The 15,801-nt window shown below is 41.2% G+C and overlaps 1 protein-coding gene across 1 annotated transcript in view; it reads right to left on the bottom strand.

Moving 5' to 3' along the window:
* GARRE1 (granule associated Rac and RHOG effector 1) overlaps positions 1 to 13,178 on the bottom strand; it is a 62,918-nt gene extending 49,740 nt beyond the window's left edge. Inside the window, exon 1 of the mRNA XM_050904009.1 lies at positions 13,138 to 13,178. The gene's annotated coding sequence lies outside the window, so the exon portion shown is untranslated. The remainder of the gene's footprint in view (positions 1 to 13,137) is intronic.
* Positions 13,179 to 15,801: the final 2,623 nt, after the last annotated feature.

Genomic DNA, 15,801 nt, shown 5'->3' with positions numbered 1-15,801 from the left:
TGTTATTCAAATGGAAAAAGAGTATCACACCACCACTGTCCAACAACTCAACTATTTCAAAATATTAAATTCATTAAGCATTTTATTACTGTGGTCTCCATAAAATAGATAATTAAAGAACTAATATAATATTGCTTGTCAATGTAAATATAATTTTAAAAATGTTCTCCCACAGTCTCTGCTTTTAGCATGAAAGTTACAGAAGCAATTCTGAAGTCCGCACTGAGGACAGTATTAAGAAGGTCTTTACTTTTTAAAACTGTTTCCATGCCCATTTTTCATAAACTTGTGGGAACACAGTATAGGTGGTTTTACTCATTTAAGAATATTCTTCATTAGTCATAAAGAATGAAAACTAAGTATGTATCAAAGTAAATCCATACATGACATCATTTTAAAATCCTTACTTCATTGAGAAAGGGCTCCTGGAGTACAATCACTGATGCAGGCTGGAGATGCATGATAATTTGTAGCTTAATTCTGCATAAAGCATGCAGTAAACATTCTACTAACCTTTTAGTAACCTTGTTAACCCTTTTAACATACAATAGTTCACATGAAACATTCAGATTACTCAATGAGCATCTGAAAAAACATTTAAGCTCACTGAAGATGTACGGATTTTTTTTAAATTTCTGAACGGAAATCTGAGAAGAATCTCTGAAAAATAATGCCTTCCACTTACAGCCCACCAGCATCATCAGGTGAAGTCATCATAGTGCTAACAGCAATACTGTTACTACTGCTGTCAGTACTAGAGCTTAAAGAAATGAACGCTGATCATCATAATGGCTGATTAATTGTTTTGTTTGGTATTTAACAATACAGTTATTAATTTTTAAAAATTAATTTAACAATTCTATTTTAACTATTAAGTATATTAACATGATCTACAAGAATATTAACATGATCTAGCGGACGTTATATTTAAGATAAAATTAGTGGCCAAAATAGACAACATGTGCCTTCTGACTCTCCGCTACCTACCACAAACTTCCACAACGCATCTGATTCAGCCCACATGCAGCTTTCCTGCCAGGGGAGCCTGTAGCCTGTATGAAACCCGCCTTCCCGCAAGAAGCCAGACACTGCTGTAATCAACACTGCTCAAGAACCACAGCCAGGGATCTTCTGTTTCAACACAGATCTCATCTAAGACAGTTCCACATATTTATTACTTTCAAGTTCTTCCAGCCCCAGTGGAACCGTCACACAGTGGCTATGGCTCAGCCAGACTGATTTTGGACAAAACTCAATGCTCACTACTACTCCATAATCAATATTATGGAAACAACTCCTTCCACACATGTCTCGGGAGAAGGTAAGCGAAATTATTACTTAGGCAAAAAGTTCACCTTACATCTGCTTTAAAATAAACAAAACCGTAATAGACTCCCACAGAACAATTAACTGTTTGGAAAGAACCCTGCTGCTAGACCCTAAGATCTAATGCTCAAACTTCCACTATAGTTCTTTACTATGTTCTCCATTTACAGATAATACATCTTCTTCCACATTTTTTCCCCATTAGGCAAGCTCTGACAAAAACCTGAACTTGTGCGTACTCTGCTCCTGAATTACTGATGGCAGCAGAAAGTGCAAATCGCCACTGCACAAACAAAACAGCTAACACGCTTTTGCAAGAAGGATTTCCATCCATTCCTGCTCTCCAAAGCATTATATAGAAAAAAATCTAGAAAACTGTGTTCCTACTGCTACTAATATTCATTCCTTCCAAGGCTCTGTAAGGATCTTGCTCTATTTCTAGAGTTATTCTGTTAGGCAATTACAACTTCTGTATTCTGCATAAGCCTACAATATATATCTGTAGAAATCTCTCGGGGAATACTACAATTAATAAACACAGGCATACTACATTTAGTTTTTGCATCTTCTTTTCAAAAAAGCTATTATAATATCAAGTCTGTAGTTACCTACAATTTTTGAACACTAAAAATATATCTTAGTTTCTTGCTTTCAGTTCAACAACATTGGTCCTATTTTCAATTTGTTTTTCCTACTTTTAGATTCACTCTAGCAAGCTTAAAAGACACAGTATGAGAGATGCATCCTTACCACACACTAAGGTATTTATATATTTGTTTTTATCCACAATAAAAAAATACATATTTCCTGCATACTCCTAACAGTACCTGTTATGTGCATATTACATGATATATGTTCTCCTTTATTAAGGGATTTGAATTTCAATGAGTCATTTTCTCAAAATTTCCATTCTAGAAATAAATAATTACCTTCCTTCAAAGTGTCCAGTAACACTATGCAGCTGGAGCAGACCATACCACTTTTTGCATTTATTATTAGGAACAATGTGTACTACAGTCAAAACTAGGACTAACCACAATCAGAGTATTATTTGATAAACCAAGGGATTTTTATCCTCAACTACCACTCATGTATTGCCGTGCAGCAGGAGAGTTTAAGCAGTGGTTCAGCTGCACGGACACTAACACTTAACACCAAACTGAGTTTAGAACAACAGGAAATCTTTCACATTTTCAGCACGGCAGATTCCTCTCCCCATCTTTCAGCTAACATTCCAGTCCTCACTGTGTAATACATACAAACAGGAGAGTTTTAAATGTGAATTAAAGCGTAAAGCAGGAAAAAAGCAGTAAAGTAGGGGGGAAAAAATAACCACAGGGAGGAAAGAAAAGGAGAGTGACTGGATTCAGCTGCATAAGAAAATTAGATGATTGTGGGCTTGGCAATGAAATTCATGGTTTTCTTTACAGTGTATCAATATGATGACATTCAAAACCGAGATTAAACTATATTTTAGGGCTCTCAAATGCTATTAGTAAGGCATTCTGCTGCTTTTTGAGTTGCTGTATGCACATCAGCAAATAATTTTAAGAAGTACAGCCACTTGCAAAATGGAGCCTTATCTCCTCTTACAGCTAACGTATTATTCTCTGTCTGGACTAGAAAATTCTTCCACGGACTGCTTTTCATATCTTTCAGGTGATTATGCTGGCATTTCTTCACCTCTGAAGTTGAAACACATAGACTCCATTTACATAGACATTTCTTTGTCCATATTTTGGACAAGACAGTGGATTTTTATTGGTCAGAAGTGGTACTTATTCACTACTAATAAAAACAATTTCAATGTTATAGTAAGCAATCTATACTAGTAAGTTCCTAGAAGATAACTACTCAAGAAAAAAGTCAATGAAAAAATCTTGTGGCATCTAGGTTTTTACCACATACGAATGCTGTAAAAATCTGAGTATCTTATCGTCATTTGTGTCAGATTTAAGCTTGTTATCCATAAGTGAATGTAAAGTTTTCTACCTAATTATTTGTTAATTCTAAAAGATTACACTGAGTAATTTCAATGATTAGTCACCGAGTTTATGACTATGAGTAGTTGCTTTGCTATGTTTCTTACCAGAGTCTTCACTATGAAGGTATTTAACAAGAAACCAAAACTTTTGAACAGAGAAAAGAAAACAAACAAGAAAAGAAGAAAGCAGGAGAGGCATTCTGGTGTAAGTGCGAGTAAACCACAAGTACCTGCCACACAACTTACAGCTTACCACCAGTCCAAGCTGAGGTAATACCTTCCATAGGGAAGAACATAAGTAGCAGTTTTAGGAAAAAAAAAAAAAATTCACCAGTGAAAACAAAAAATAATTCTTTCCTTCACATCAACTACAAAGCATCAATTTCAAAGTATTACTTCTTAAAATGTTGGTTCTTACATAAAAGACACAGAAGGTCTTATCAGTGCTGGAATACCCAACAGTTCTAACACAAGGGCATCTTGCATTTGAGGACACATATTGGTATATGTAAGTCAACTTGTCAAATGCTTCCCCTCTCAGGTATATTCTACAGCTGTAATTACTATTCCCTGCTTTTTTCAGAATATATTAAGTGGGTCTTCTGAGATCACCAGGTTTAGACTATTTCAGATGGAATACTGTCCCTCATAACACCGTCTTTTGGCCAAAATGCTATCTGCCTGTGACAGTGTAAGGTAACTGAAAGCCAATGAACTATAGGTCTTAAGTAAATGGTATGATGTAAAAGAAGAAAAAAAAACCCTCACCACACAAACCTTTAGAGACAGCTAAATAAGGCATAGAAAATCCACTAAGTCAACAGTGCTTTGAGACACAATCAGGTTTTTCGCATGCTACCATGTAATCAGTATTCACACATATCTAGTTGCATAATATTTGCTCCAAGTCTACTGTTCCAAATTACACCAGTTTAACTTTGCTCACATTAGGATTCATAGTAGAGAAAAATATTTAGCATAGACATAGCATGCAAGATGCCCTGCATTCATATTGTAATTTATTCCTCAACACACTGAACAAGTGGATCAAAATACAGCATAACTTCCTATCTACGCTTGTAATTATGAGCACTGTATCACTTACAAAACCTTAAGTTAAAAGGAAAGGGAGCATAATTATGTAGCGTAGAAAACTTCATAAACTAGACTTACCCTTGTTCTTCTTGATATATGATTTAATGTGCAGTGAAAAACAACCAACACAGCAGAGATGAACAACTCATGCTCCAGAACAGAATATATCAAATAGCATATGCAAGGAAGACACAATATATTATTTCCCTGAAACCACAAGATTTTTTTGAAAAGAAACTGCCTCATCTGTGCTAAAACAATTTCAGAACAAAATACAGATACAACTTTTTAGCAGTCAGTCACTGACTGAAATATATAATTTTCTCCTGTTTCAGGATGCAACTTAAAATATCAGTAACAAGAAACTATATCAGACAGAGAAAAGCATCCACTGGCTGGACTGTGAAGCTGGAAAAGCCCATAAAAATGTGAATGTCTCAGGAAGAAGAACAAACAAACCACAACTTAACATCAAGTCGAATTTTATCACTCATATTAGCAGTAGTCTTCTCCGTCTATCACAATGCACAAAGTTGAGGGCCATGACAGCCTTTCAAGTGGAACAAACACATAGCAAAAGGTGTTGAAACACAAGAGAAGGCAGAGTCTAGACAGACATGTTCCATCAATAATCCCCCAAAAGTGCAAGGGATGGAGAAGCACACATTAACACACAAAACAATGAATAAGAGGGTAAGGACAGGCAATTCTGAAGAGACCAACAGCAACATGCTAATCCATAGATATTTCCTCAGAAACTGACTTGAGAAGTTTAGTTTTAAAACACACTAAATTGTCACAAAAACTCCACGTCAATGTACTGCACAAGCAACAAACGCTGTGCAGCTGTTTAAGAACAAATTAAACTTAATATATTGTACCTTTAAAGCCAGAGGAGCTATTCAACCATGAACTCTGGTATCTGTAAGCCAGAGCAATTCACACACCCAGTATTCAGTCCAACAACATGTCTGATTAAAGTATACTCTTCAGAAAAGCATCCAGAATCAAAGACACCATGAAAGGTTTTGGAGTAGTAACTCTCTGACACCTGACCAGCAACAACTTAAATAGCGTTAGATTCAGTGATAAAAACACCTCCTGATGCTTGAAAGACAGCATCTATGACTTGAAAGGGACCTCTGCAGCCCTCATGGTCATTGTGATATGGAAAGAGAAGGCAGAGTGAGAGAAGAGCTAGAATCTTTTAACACATGTTCAGGGGAAACATAATTAAGAGGCAAATCGTAGTCTGTTATTCATTTGTCTGACTGTATCAGACAATCCTAATCAAACCTCCTAAAACCCCACTGTTCCAGAAACTAAAAAGGAAAACAGAAAAAAACTCTTTTCCTGCTGTGTCTTCAAAGGAAGAAAAAGCACTTTTCCCAAAAAACATTTCTCTAAATCTTGTGTGTCAGCTACAGATTTACTCTATCATACCAATCCGTCACCACAAAAATGTAACATTCCTATATAAAAACAAAAAATGTATCATTAGTGGGTTTCAACAGATTTCATGTCCAGCAACATCTGCAGAGCAATAGATTTCACTTAACCAGACCAGGATCTTTTCTAACCACAAAACCAAGCAACAGATTAATTTCAAAATAGCACAGGTCAGATGTACCACTTTTCCACATGGATAAAGCAGTAAGTGCACTTGACCAAAGACTGCCAAGCTAGACCATATGCTGTCCCATGACCCAAATTACTATTTCCGTTTTAAGACCAAATATTATATGAAAGATAACATTTAAATTGGGGTTGATAACTTGGATCTGTAGAATACCTTTACTAAGAAGAACTTGTGAACAAACCCATGTTAAATTCATGGCCAAATTTTATATAAAGTTTGCTAATTACCAAAGTTATTTTGTAATAACTTGTCTAAAACTTTACAATACTCACTCCTCTTTGGACCTGAAATGAGGTCAAAGTGCTGAATTTGACATCACAATCTGTTGCCCTGGAAATTACTGCAATGTTTAGACAAAGAAGTTTATTATGAGATCTAACAGGACTGCTTGAGAGAAAATGTTTTCATTCTCTTCCTGAAAGCAACATAGGACAGACAGAAAGACTGGAAGCTCTTTGAGTAAGGACTCTTCCAACATTTTAATACAGAACCAAGCATATTCCCAATAGCAGTATACGTGCTCTTTTTTTCAGCGTTTTGTTCTAATAATTGGCATTTCCTTCCAGCACCCTATACAGTTTTCATCAGCATGGAAGCCTTTTAAGAAAAATAAGCCACAGAACTGAAAGTCCACTTACACTTGCATTAATTTAGGAAATTTAATTTTTAGTTAACCTACCCTGCTCTTCTATACATAAACTTCAGCAACTTCTCTTCAAAAATAGCTAAAACAAAAGTGCAAGTAATACTACCACCAAAATCTTAACCTTGCTTATATCATAACTTGTGTATCTACACTGGTAGAAAGACAGTTTATTTGTACTCCACTGTGAGTTAGTAAAGTATGTCCAGTTTTCTCTCTGTAGGTGAAGAACGTACAAGTATCCACTCAAACCTCCGCGCTCCTCCCAACAACAGTGGCAACCTGGCAGTCTTGATGATTTCATTTGCACTACTTAGAAGTGAACTCAGTAAAACAAAATTCCGATCACTAGCAAATCTTGCTTTTTTTCATTCTCTTTTGCTTTTTATTTAATAAATGAAAGGTTTTACCTTTTCTAAATGATATATGCATATTTAGCAGTAGACCTATTTTTCAGCACCATATTAAAGTTCTTGATTACATCATCTGCTTGTAAATGTTCATCTCATGTAGGAGAAGCAGTGTATCTTATTACGTTATTATTTAAATATTTGCAAACTGTGTTGCTCAACCGAAAAAACACAAATATCTAACTATGTCTTTGGTAAGAGTCTAAATAAAAGTTTATTCTGGAGCTATGAAACATGCACTGATGAAGGTGGATTCTGTAACAACATATTTGCACAGTTTTAGTTCACGCTATTCTACACCACCTGGCCTTCAATTCCTGCTTGGACAAAGAACTGCAGACCGCTCAACAGCAAGCAATATTGCTATTCTTCCCTCCCGCCAAAAAATCTCCTATCCTCAGGATCTTTCCATCTTTTACTGAACACAGGTGCCTTTAACAAGTGATGAAAACCTGTATTCATTTTTACCTTCATTTGACAAATGTGATTTCTTCTGAGCATTTGGAGATGACAAACTCATTCTACATTGAAGTTACCCTGCAAGATGCGTACAGAAGAACATATAGATCTGGAAGAATGAAATTTTTAGGTAGCCTCTTCCTCCTTGTACTCTTCCTCCTTCTACATAATACCATCTGGTGCAAGACTTGCAAATAGCATTCTGAGAAAAATTTTGAAATACTCAACAGAATTAGATTATGGTCCTCAAACCTTTTGGAGTCTGGCATAGAATTACATGTACCCAAAGTGATCTTTGCCCTGTGATACTCAGTCTTTTACTCAAGCTGTGAGGATGCAGACACAAGAAAAGTCTTTCAACAACAAGAGTGTTTCTGTGTCTGTCCTTTCTAGTCACTACAGCTTTCACTGGTTTTCCGCATTTCTGTTGTATGCTGGGCCACATAAAAAGAATGTCTAGCTTCTTCAGGATGAGATTGCCATCTTCAAGTATTTTTAAGGAACTTTTTAAAATAATACCTTGTATTTAGACTCTTAGGAAGCAACACTTAAAAGATCTCCAGATTTTTCTGGAATGAGCACTGTAGACATTCAGGTGCTTTATCTTTCTCCGGGAAAGCTCTTGGGCTTGGACTCAAACTGTTCTTCTAAGGCACAATCAGCCAAGTTCTGTAATCTGTACAGAAGAGCAGGAAGTTCAACTTTCATAAACAAAAAAAAATACCTAGGAACATTGCTGTGAATATCCTGGTATCAGACAGACCATATGGACATGCTTCAAAGGATCTAATTTTACCCCAGTAAATCCAGAGGAATTCTCAATACCATCCAGAAACTCACAAACATACCAAGCTATCACAGTGAGGTAATCTACTTGGGAAACTAAAAACACTCAGTTACTGACAGGATTCAAGATATATTTCATTGCTAGATAACTCTCACATGAATGAACACACTAGGGATGCCTGTGGAGAAGTAAAGAACAGGTCTATCATGGTCCTTTCTTCCTACTCTTCTCCTACCCTCTCCTCTACAACACATTCCATACACTGCTTTAAAGTTCCCAAAATACAGCATGTTAGAATAAAACATTAAAGAATCAAAGTTAAATGTTATTATTTCTACCAAGGGAAACAGTTTCCCTTATGTTCAGAAACTAAGTTGAGGAGTTGTGTTCCGTTACCAGATTGCAGAGTACACTGCACAGAGCCTGTGAGGAATTTTCTGTAATTGGACAGTACCATTTAAATGTCAACTTTAAGTGCACAACTAAACAAGAATCACATCTAAAATACTGTTATTAAACAACCAGTTGACATGTTCCCTTATAACTTTCTAACCAACACACATGTAGTGTCAGGAAAGAACAAAAATAGAATATCCAAACCAGAGAAGGGGTGGCTGACAAGGTGGTATAGGGATCCTTCTGTGGAAATTTTCCAAATAATCTGTCTTTTGCAATGCTATTGTACAGAAACGCTTACCAGAAAACATCAGCATCTGACAAGTACCCCACTGAAACATGACTACATAAAACAAAACAAGAAGAGTCACATTGACCAAAAAACCCTAACCACTTGAAAAAGCAGAAAACTGTTAGAAAAGCAAGAAACAAAAGACCACAAAGAAGGAATACAGCTGTGTTGCAAGACAATGAAAATCTAGCTAGCCTAAAACAGAAAATATGCATCAGTAATTTCAAGGAGAAAATTTTACTAAAAACATAAGCAGGAATTGGTCACAATTTAGGGAGGTATTGTAAAGATGCTTCCCAAGGAATTTTTTCTCTGATGTGACCCTAACAGTAAAAACACACAAGGTAAAAAATTATTTAAAAAAAAAGGACAGCTATTTTACAGCAAGAGTTTTTGTTTTGCTTTTTAGCTAATACAGCAAAAATGCTATCTACTAGTGCTACCATGTTCTCCTATGAGGGCCTTCCTCAGAACAGAGAGCATTTATTTCCTTCGTGAAAATAGTTCTTCAAACCAAAGCCCTAGAATATCCCGCTTCAAACTTGAATTAATAAAAAGTTGTAATAGGTGCTTGCCCTGATAAGCTGCTGTACGTTATCATTAGACTGAAGCCAATGTACCACTGATGGTATGCAACACCACAGCTGGAAAAACGTCTGACTTGCTATAAAGGTTCTTGAACATGCCTGAAAGCCTCACAGAGCCTCAGTTACTCCCACCTCAGATACACCCATACTGATCTTCACTCACAGACATCTCAGGATTCCCCCAGCCACACCTGGAGTACTTCGCATTCCCCTTTTCAGCCCTTTTCTTTCATTCTTCAAAGCTTAACCAGCATTTCTAGACCCTCTATTCTGCTGTTTCCCACACACACACCCCTCTTTCTCTTGTACTCCAAGGCTGCTCCAACCCAGGTCCCTGGAAGTCAGTTTACCACAGGCAAAGTTTATGACCTTAATAGAACCACACAGATCAATCCCCCCTAAATTTATCTTAAGTAATCAACACACTAATCTTCATTAATTACAACAGAGTAAGACAAGGTTGATATTTCAAGACCACAGTTCTCAAAGTAATTTGTCTTGTCACATTAGAGCACTTCAAAGTGAAACACACCTCATTAACACCAACGTCATCTTTTTGAAGTTTCATAGAAAAAAAATTTTTTTTTTTTTTTAATTACTGTTTTGGCAAAATTCAAGGACTGGACCAAAATGGTTTATTCACACAACACTGGAAGACTGGGATCATATCAGACCAAATCGGCAACTAACCTGCAAAGCAGTATTCGTGAAATGAATGCCTCCTACTCCCCACACACACACGTTAGATGTTCATCCCTTCTGCCCCCAAAGAAACTAAAAACCCCTCCTGCCATAAAATTATCTTGAGGTACACAAACAGCAGAAGAGAAGAAACCCATGCAAAGCCAGAGGCACAACAAACCACAACTACTACTAGCTTCTTCTCACTGAGTTTGGAACCCATCCTTAACGAATTCTATTTAACTTTCAAAATATTTTTTCATCCTACCAGGCAGAACTTCAGATTTTACAGATATCAAGAAACAGCATCTTCTATGGTTTAGATCTGCAGCCCCCATATAAGCTTCCAGCGTTGCTTTCAGCCACAATACATACGAAATGTAAACAGAACCCAGAATACGACATTGCCTGGAGAGCACAAGATTGCCTGCAGCGTGTTACTAATAAGTTGCTGTTATCCAAAGGCCCATGAAGGTTAAGAAACACTAATCCAGACATATCACCAAGTTCTAGGAGGACCAGTGCGATTATAATGTAGATTTTGTCAAGCCTAGCAGAGCCAGTTGCCCTCTGAGCCAGGCCCAGCACAATGTGTTGTGATGAGGTTACCCATGCTGCTGGAAATGTCATCTTTCATGTATGATATAAAACCCCTTCTGCAGCTACTAACAATACCCTGGCATTGTTTGCAACACGTAGGGTGTTGCTCTGGCTAACATCCAATTCCAGTAATAATATTCTATCTACCTACAGCAACCACAAGAAGATATTCTTCATTTTCAGCCCCAAGTGGTTTTGCAGCGCAGCAGCAAGCTGTTAAAGAATTGCCATACTTCACTGCAAGTTCCGCATTTCACTGTACATTTATCTCTCTGCACAGATCAGGCATTTCTCTAAAACTGTAGAAACACCTTGAGATTACTGGGAATAAAAGAACTCTTTTCATATGGCACAATTAGTCATATCAGCAGTGATAGCTATTTTGAGCAGCACCCATTAATCACTATCATTAGCAGGATTTCTGGTGTACCCGCATTTATTGTACCAAGAACAAGTCTTTTCCTATTACAGTACTACTATATAAACAAAAGCAGCAGCACAATTTCTTGTGACACCATCCTGTTTTGAGTAACGAGAGGCAAGTGGCAGCACTTAAAACTACAGTCAATTCAGGGTATAAAGGGAAGCTTACTTATACCTTATAGGACAGCAAAAATACAGCTGCTTCGCTGCAAGGAAAAACTGGCTGTCATTTGTATGCTGGGGAAGAAGAGGTGTTGAAAAGTAATAAATAGTGGGAAGAAGTGGGGAAAAAAGCTCTCAGGTTGGAGACAGCAGGAAAAAAAAACCCACAGAAAAATAAGATTCAAGTGATCAAATACAAGTTGATACCTAAGAAGTGGAAGAAACCTAGGCTTCTCTTTTAAAGATTTGTAGCAGATATTTTCATATTACTTTGTATGAAGGGTTATTTACCTGTTAATCGAATTTCAGAGTCTCGGAAGAGACTTTCGACTAGAAAAATATTCCCTGTATGCATTATTTCTAGTTTCCTAACACCCCTGAGTAACTCCTGATTTAGAACGAGAAACGCCAACAGAAGGACTTATGCCTTATGCTGACCTAGGAAGCAGTACCACAAGATACATGGGAAGCAGTGACTCCGTGCTGCTTCCAGCCCAGTTCCTCACGCCCCAAAGGTTCCATGAAGCACCAGAAATGCGTATGTTGACCTGAAACACACCTTCTTCACAACCATAGATTAAATACTTAGAAAGTCCTTCCTTCTGGGAGGAAAAGTACAGAACAGAAAATAAAGGAAGAAAATAAAACCTTGCGCAAGTCTTGAACTTGGAAAAGGGTCCAGATTATCTTCTGCAGAAATGTTGCCTAGTGGAAGACTCCAGCCAAGAGCAAAATCATGTTGATACCCATGATACACAAATAGCACCTGTGCACACACCAAGATTGGCCAACACTCCTGATCCCATGAGCTGCATACCAAAACCTTCATGTGGCTGGGAGCTACACGACACATACCACACACCTCAGAGAAGTGAGGGAAGGGGAGCGTACTGCAGGAGCTTCAGTCCCCCTTTGCCCACAGAAAACAACAACAGTTCCTCGAGAGCACCACTGCCCCTTTGCAAGATGGCACAGGGCTGAGAAAAAAGAAACGTCAAGCAACAATAGCCTTAAAATCCATAGAAAGTATCTCTCTAACCTCTAGATTTGAGATTATCCAACAGCCACACTGGCGGTTACAAGATGCAGTGCCATTTTGGGAACCAAGCCTCAACCTTTTGCCAGCTGCGTATGCCTCCGGAGCCACAGGCTGACCGACTCTGAAAAGCCAAGCAGTTTATTGCGGCTACACACCACTGACGTATGCCACTCTTCAAGACACCCAGACATCTGTTCCTCTATAAAACCAATAATGATAATGGCCGATTTATACCTGTAACAAGGTTTATAATCTCATGTAAAACAAACAAACAAGATCTTTCAACTTCTTTCAAATTTCTAAGCCAACATCCACCTGACAAATATATACCTGCACTATTTCCTCTCCATTCAAACGATATAACCCCTCAAGCAGAGAGAAGCAAAGGTATATTAGTAAAGTTTTAAGCTACAGCCCCAAATGAGTTACCCTCTTCTGCTTGCAGTTACCATACGCACACAACGTACTAAACATAAGGCTATATAACAACAAACGGCATTTTCAGTTAGCATCAGGTGCAAAATCCGTACAAGCACAGCCCACTGCAGTGGCCGCCAAGACGGAGACACTCCTGCCCGCAGGCCTTCGGGCCGGGGGGCGCGAAGAAAACCCACCGCGGGCACCGTGACGAGGTGTGCTCTCGGGAGGCCGACGTTACAACCTTCCCGAGGGGCAGGCCCCACCGGCACCGCCCGGGAGGCCCGCACGGCCAGCGGGGCCGCCTCACCGCCGGGAGCTGGCGGCGCCCGGCCGGGCCAGGGCAGCGCCGCGCCGCCCTCAGGCGAGGCCCCCCCGGCGGGGTCTCGCTGCAGGGCCGGGGCAGGCTGGCGCCCCGGGCGGCCGCGGGTCACTATTTAGCAGGAAGGTGCGCAGGAATTCCCGCAGGCGCAGTCCCAGCCCCCGCCGCGTTCCCCGGGCTGCCCGCACACGGGTCACGGCGGCGGGAAGGGGGGGGGGGGGGGAGGGCGGCCGCAGCCTCGCCACCGCCCCGAGCTGCGCGCCCGCGCCGTGCCGAGGCTGTCCCCGCCGCCGCAGGTCCGGCCCGGCCCGGCCCCGCCGAGGGAGCGCGGCGACAACCCCCGGGCCGCGCCCCGGGGCACCGCCGCCGCCCTCCCCCCGGCCGGGGCTCCTCAAAGGCGCCGCCGGCGGCTCCTCCCAGCCCCAGCCCCCGCCGGCGCCCCCCGCCGCGGCCCAGGGGGCTCCCCCGAGCGGCCGCAGGGTGGTGGCTGCCCTCTTCCGCGCCCCGTCCCCCGTCGGCGCCCGGGAGGGAGGAGCGGCGGTAACGCCGTCCATGCCAGCCCGGTGCCTCGCACCGCCAGGGCCCCGCCGGCCGGACTGCGGGGCTGCTGCCGGCCGCCCGCGGGCAGCGGCCGGGGACAGCCCTCGCCGCGGGGCCCGGGGAAGGCCGGTCGGCGGGAGCAGGGGCTCGGCGGCGGCGCTCACTCACCTGCCCGCGACAGCCCCCGCCGCGCGGCCAGCCCCGCTCTGTGTACTCCGGAAACGGCGGCTCCTCCGCCGGGCGCCGGGGAGGGGCCGGCCGAGGGGGCGGGCGGAGCCGCGAGTGACAGCGGGAAGGGGAAGGCGGGAACGGGCGGGCGGCCGCCGGCTGAGGGGTGAGGGAAGGGCAGGGGGCGGCGGGCAGGAGGCGATGGGGGGGGGGGGGGGGGGGAGGAGGGGGCGGGCGGCGGCGGCACCGGGGGTCCCCTGGGGCGGGGGTGCCGCCGGGGGCACGGGGGGGGGAGGAGGTGAGGTGAGGCGGGGAGAGGGGCGGCGGGGTTGTCCCAGTGAGGGGGTGACAGGGACCGCCCAGGACGGGGCCCGGCTGCGAGGGGTGCAGGGGAACGAGGGTGAGAGACGGCCAGGCAGAAGAAAAGGGGAGAAGGGGAAAAAAATAATCAATGAATATTTTATATGTGCTTAAAATAATGAGGTTTCTCATTCTGTTGTTTTGTGGTCAGGTGCAGTGTCCTTCCTCGGTAGAGCAATTTGTGATGGAGATGGCCAGTGGCACCTGCAAAGTACTGTATTCCTCTTCTGTTCAAAAGCTGGAGAAACTGCAGAATTCAACACTGCTGTTAAATGGATTTATTTGGGAATTAGGTAAAATGCACAAAAATTGTCTCAAATTGATCCCTTGGACATAATTGTCATGGTGCTACCAGCTTTAGGAATTGTTCAGAAACAGGCCTGGTCTATGATGGCTTTGCTGTGTGAGTTTAAACTGGTTTGTTATTATTTCTCAGGCTTAATGCAGATTTTATACAGAAAAGTTTGCGGTGCGATACAATGTGTTTTCAAATCCTATTTCCATAGAAATAGTCTTCTATTAATCCTGTCTTTCTTAGTAGAAAGTGGTCATTTTTTCTTTCCAAGGCTTATTTAGAATCTTACATTTTAAATAGAACAAGCATTTAATAACATACAGAAATGTCTGGTAGAAGTTAGAAAATAAGGTAACGTGTAATAGTAGGAGAGTAGTTAAAAATTGTTGGAATATATGTAAGAAAAATTTTTGTCTACAGGGCTAAGGATCCAATCATCTGGCTCTAATTCCCCCCCCAAAAAAACCCAAACCCACACACTTGGATATGATACTAATGAAGTGAAAATAACAGTAATTTCCACCAGTTTCAGTGCTGCTAATCAGAAAACTCTGTGGGAAGAAGTGAAATTTTCAATTTATTGGACACCTTCTAGCCACAAGCTAGAAATAGCCCTCAAGTAGGGTCTGTGGGGAGCTGCCTAGGAGCAATCTGTGGCTTTGTTTCCTTCTCCATAACAGATGGTTGCTGGCAGACTGGGCTTCTCATCAGTGCGTTCCCTCTGAACTTTTCTGATTCTTGCATGTCTACTAAGCATGTGTCTTCCTAGTAAATTTAGTCCTCAAATTAAGAGATACCTGGGAAATACTTGGAAAGCACACAAGGGAACAGAAGGCTGTCATATTGTTGGCTCCTTCAAGAGAGAGGGGTGTCAGAGTATTCTTTGTACTGGAAGAGTGCAATAAAGGGCTGGAGGAGGTACCTTTTTTCTTTTTTTTTTTTCTTTCTGCTTTTAACAAATGGTAGATGAAACATTGATTTTAAAAAAGATAAACAAGACTGATGAGTTTTCAACAAGTTTTTGATTGGAAGGAAGCATAGGTATGAAGTGGAAAAACTGAGTGTGAAGGAAGTTGGAAGGAGTTGAAGAGGAAGGGAAAGAGAAAAGAAAATACTAGAATGGATTTTCCTTCCTCCCAGGCCAGAATCTGAGGCTACCCCTTAAAAGTAATCCAA

Source organism: Gymnogyps californianus, chromosome 12 (genome assembly GCF_018139145.2).
Source record: "Gymnogyps californianus isolate 813 chromosome 12, ASM1813914v2, whole genome shotgun sequence".
NCBI classification, from domain to species: Eukaryota; Metazoa; Chordata; class Aves; order Accipitriformes; family Cathartidae; genus Gymnogyps; species Gymnogyps californianus.
The sequence above is the reverse complement of the archived record's forward strand: the minus strand, read 5'-3'. Positions and strand labels throughout refer to the sequence as shown.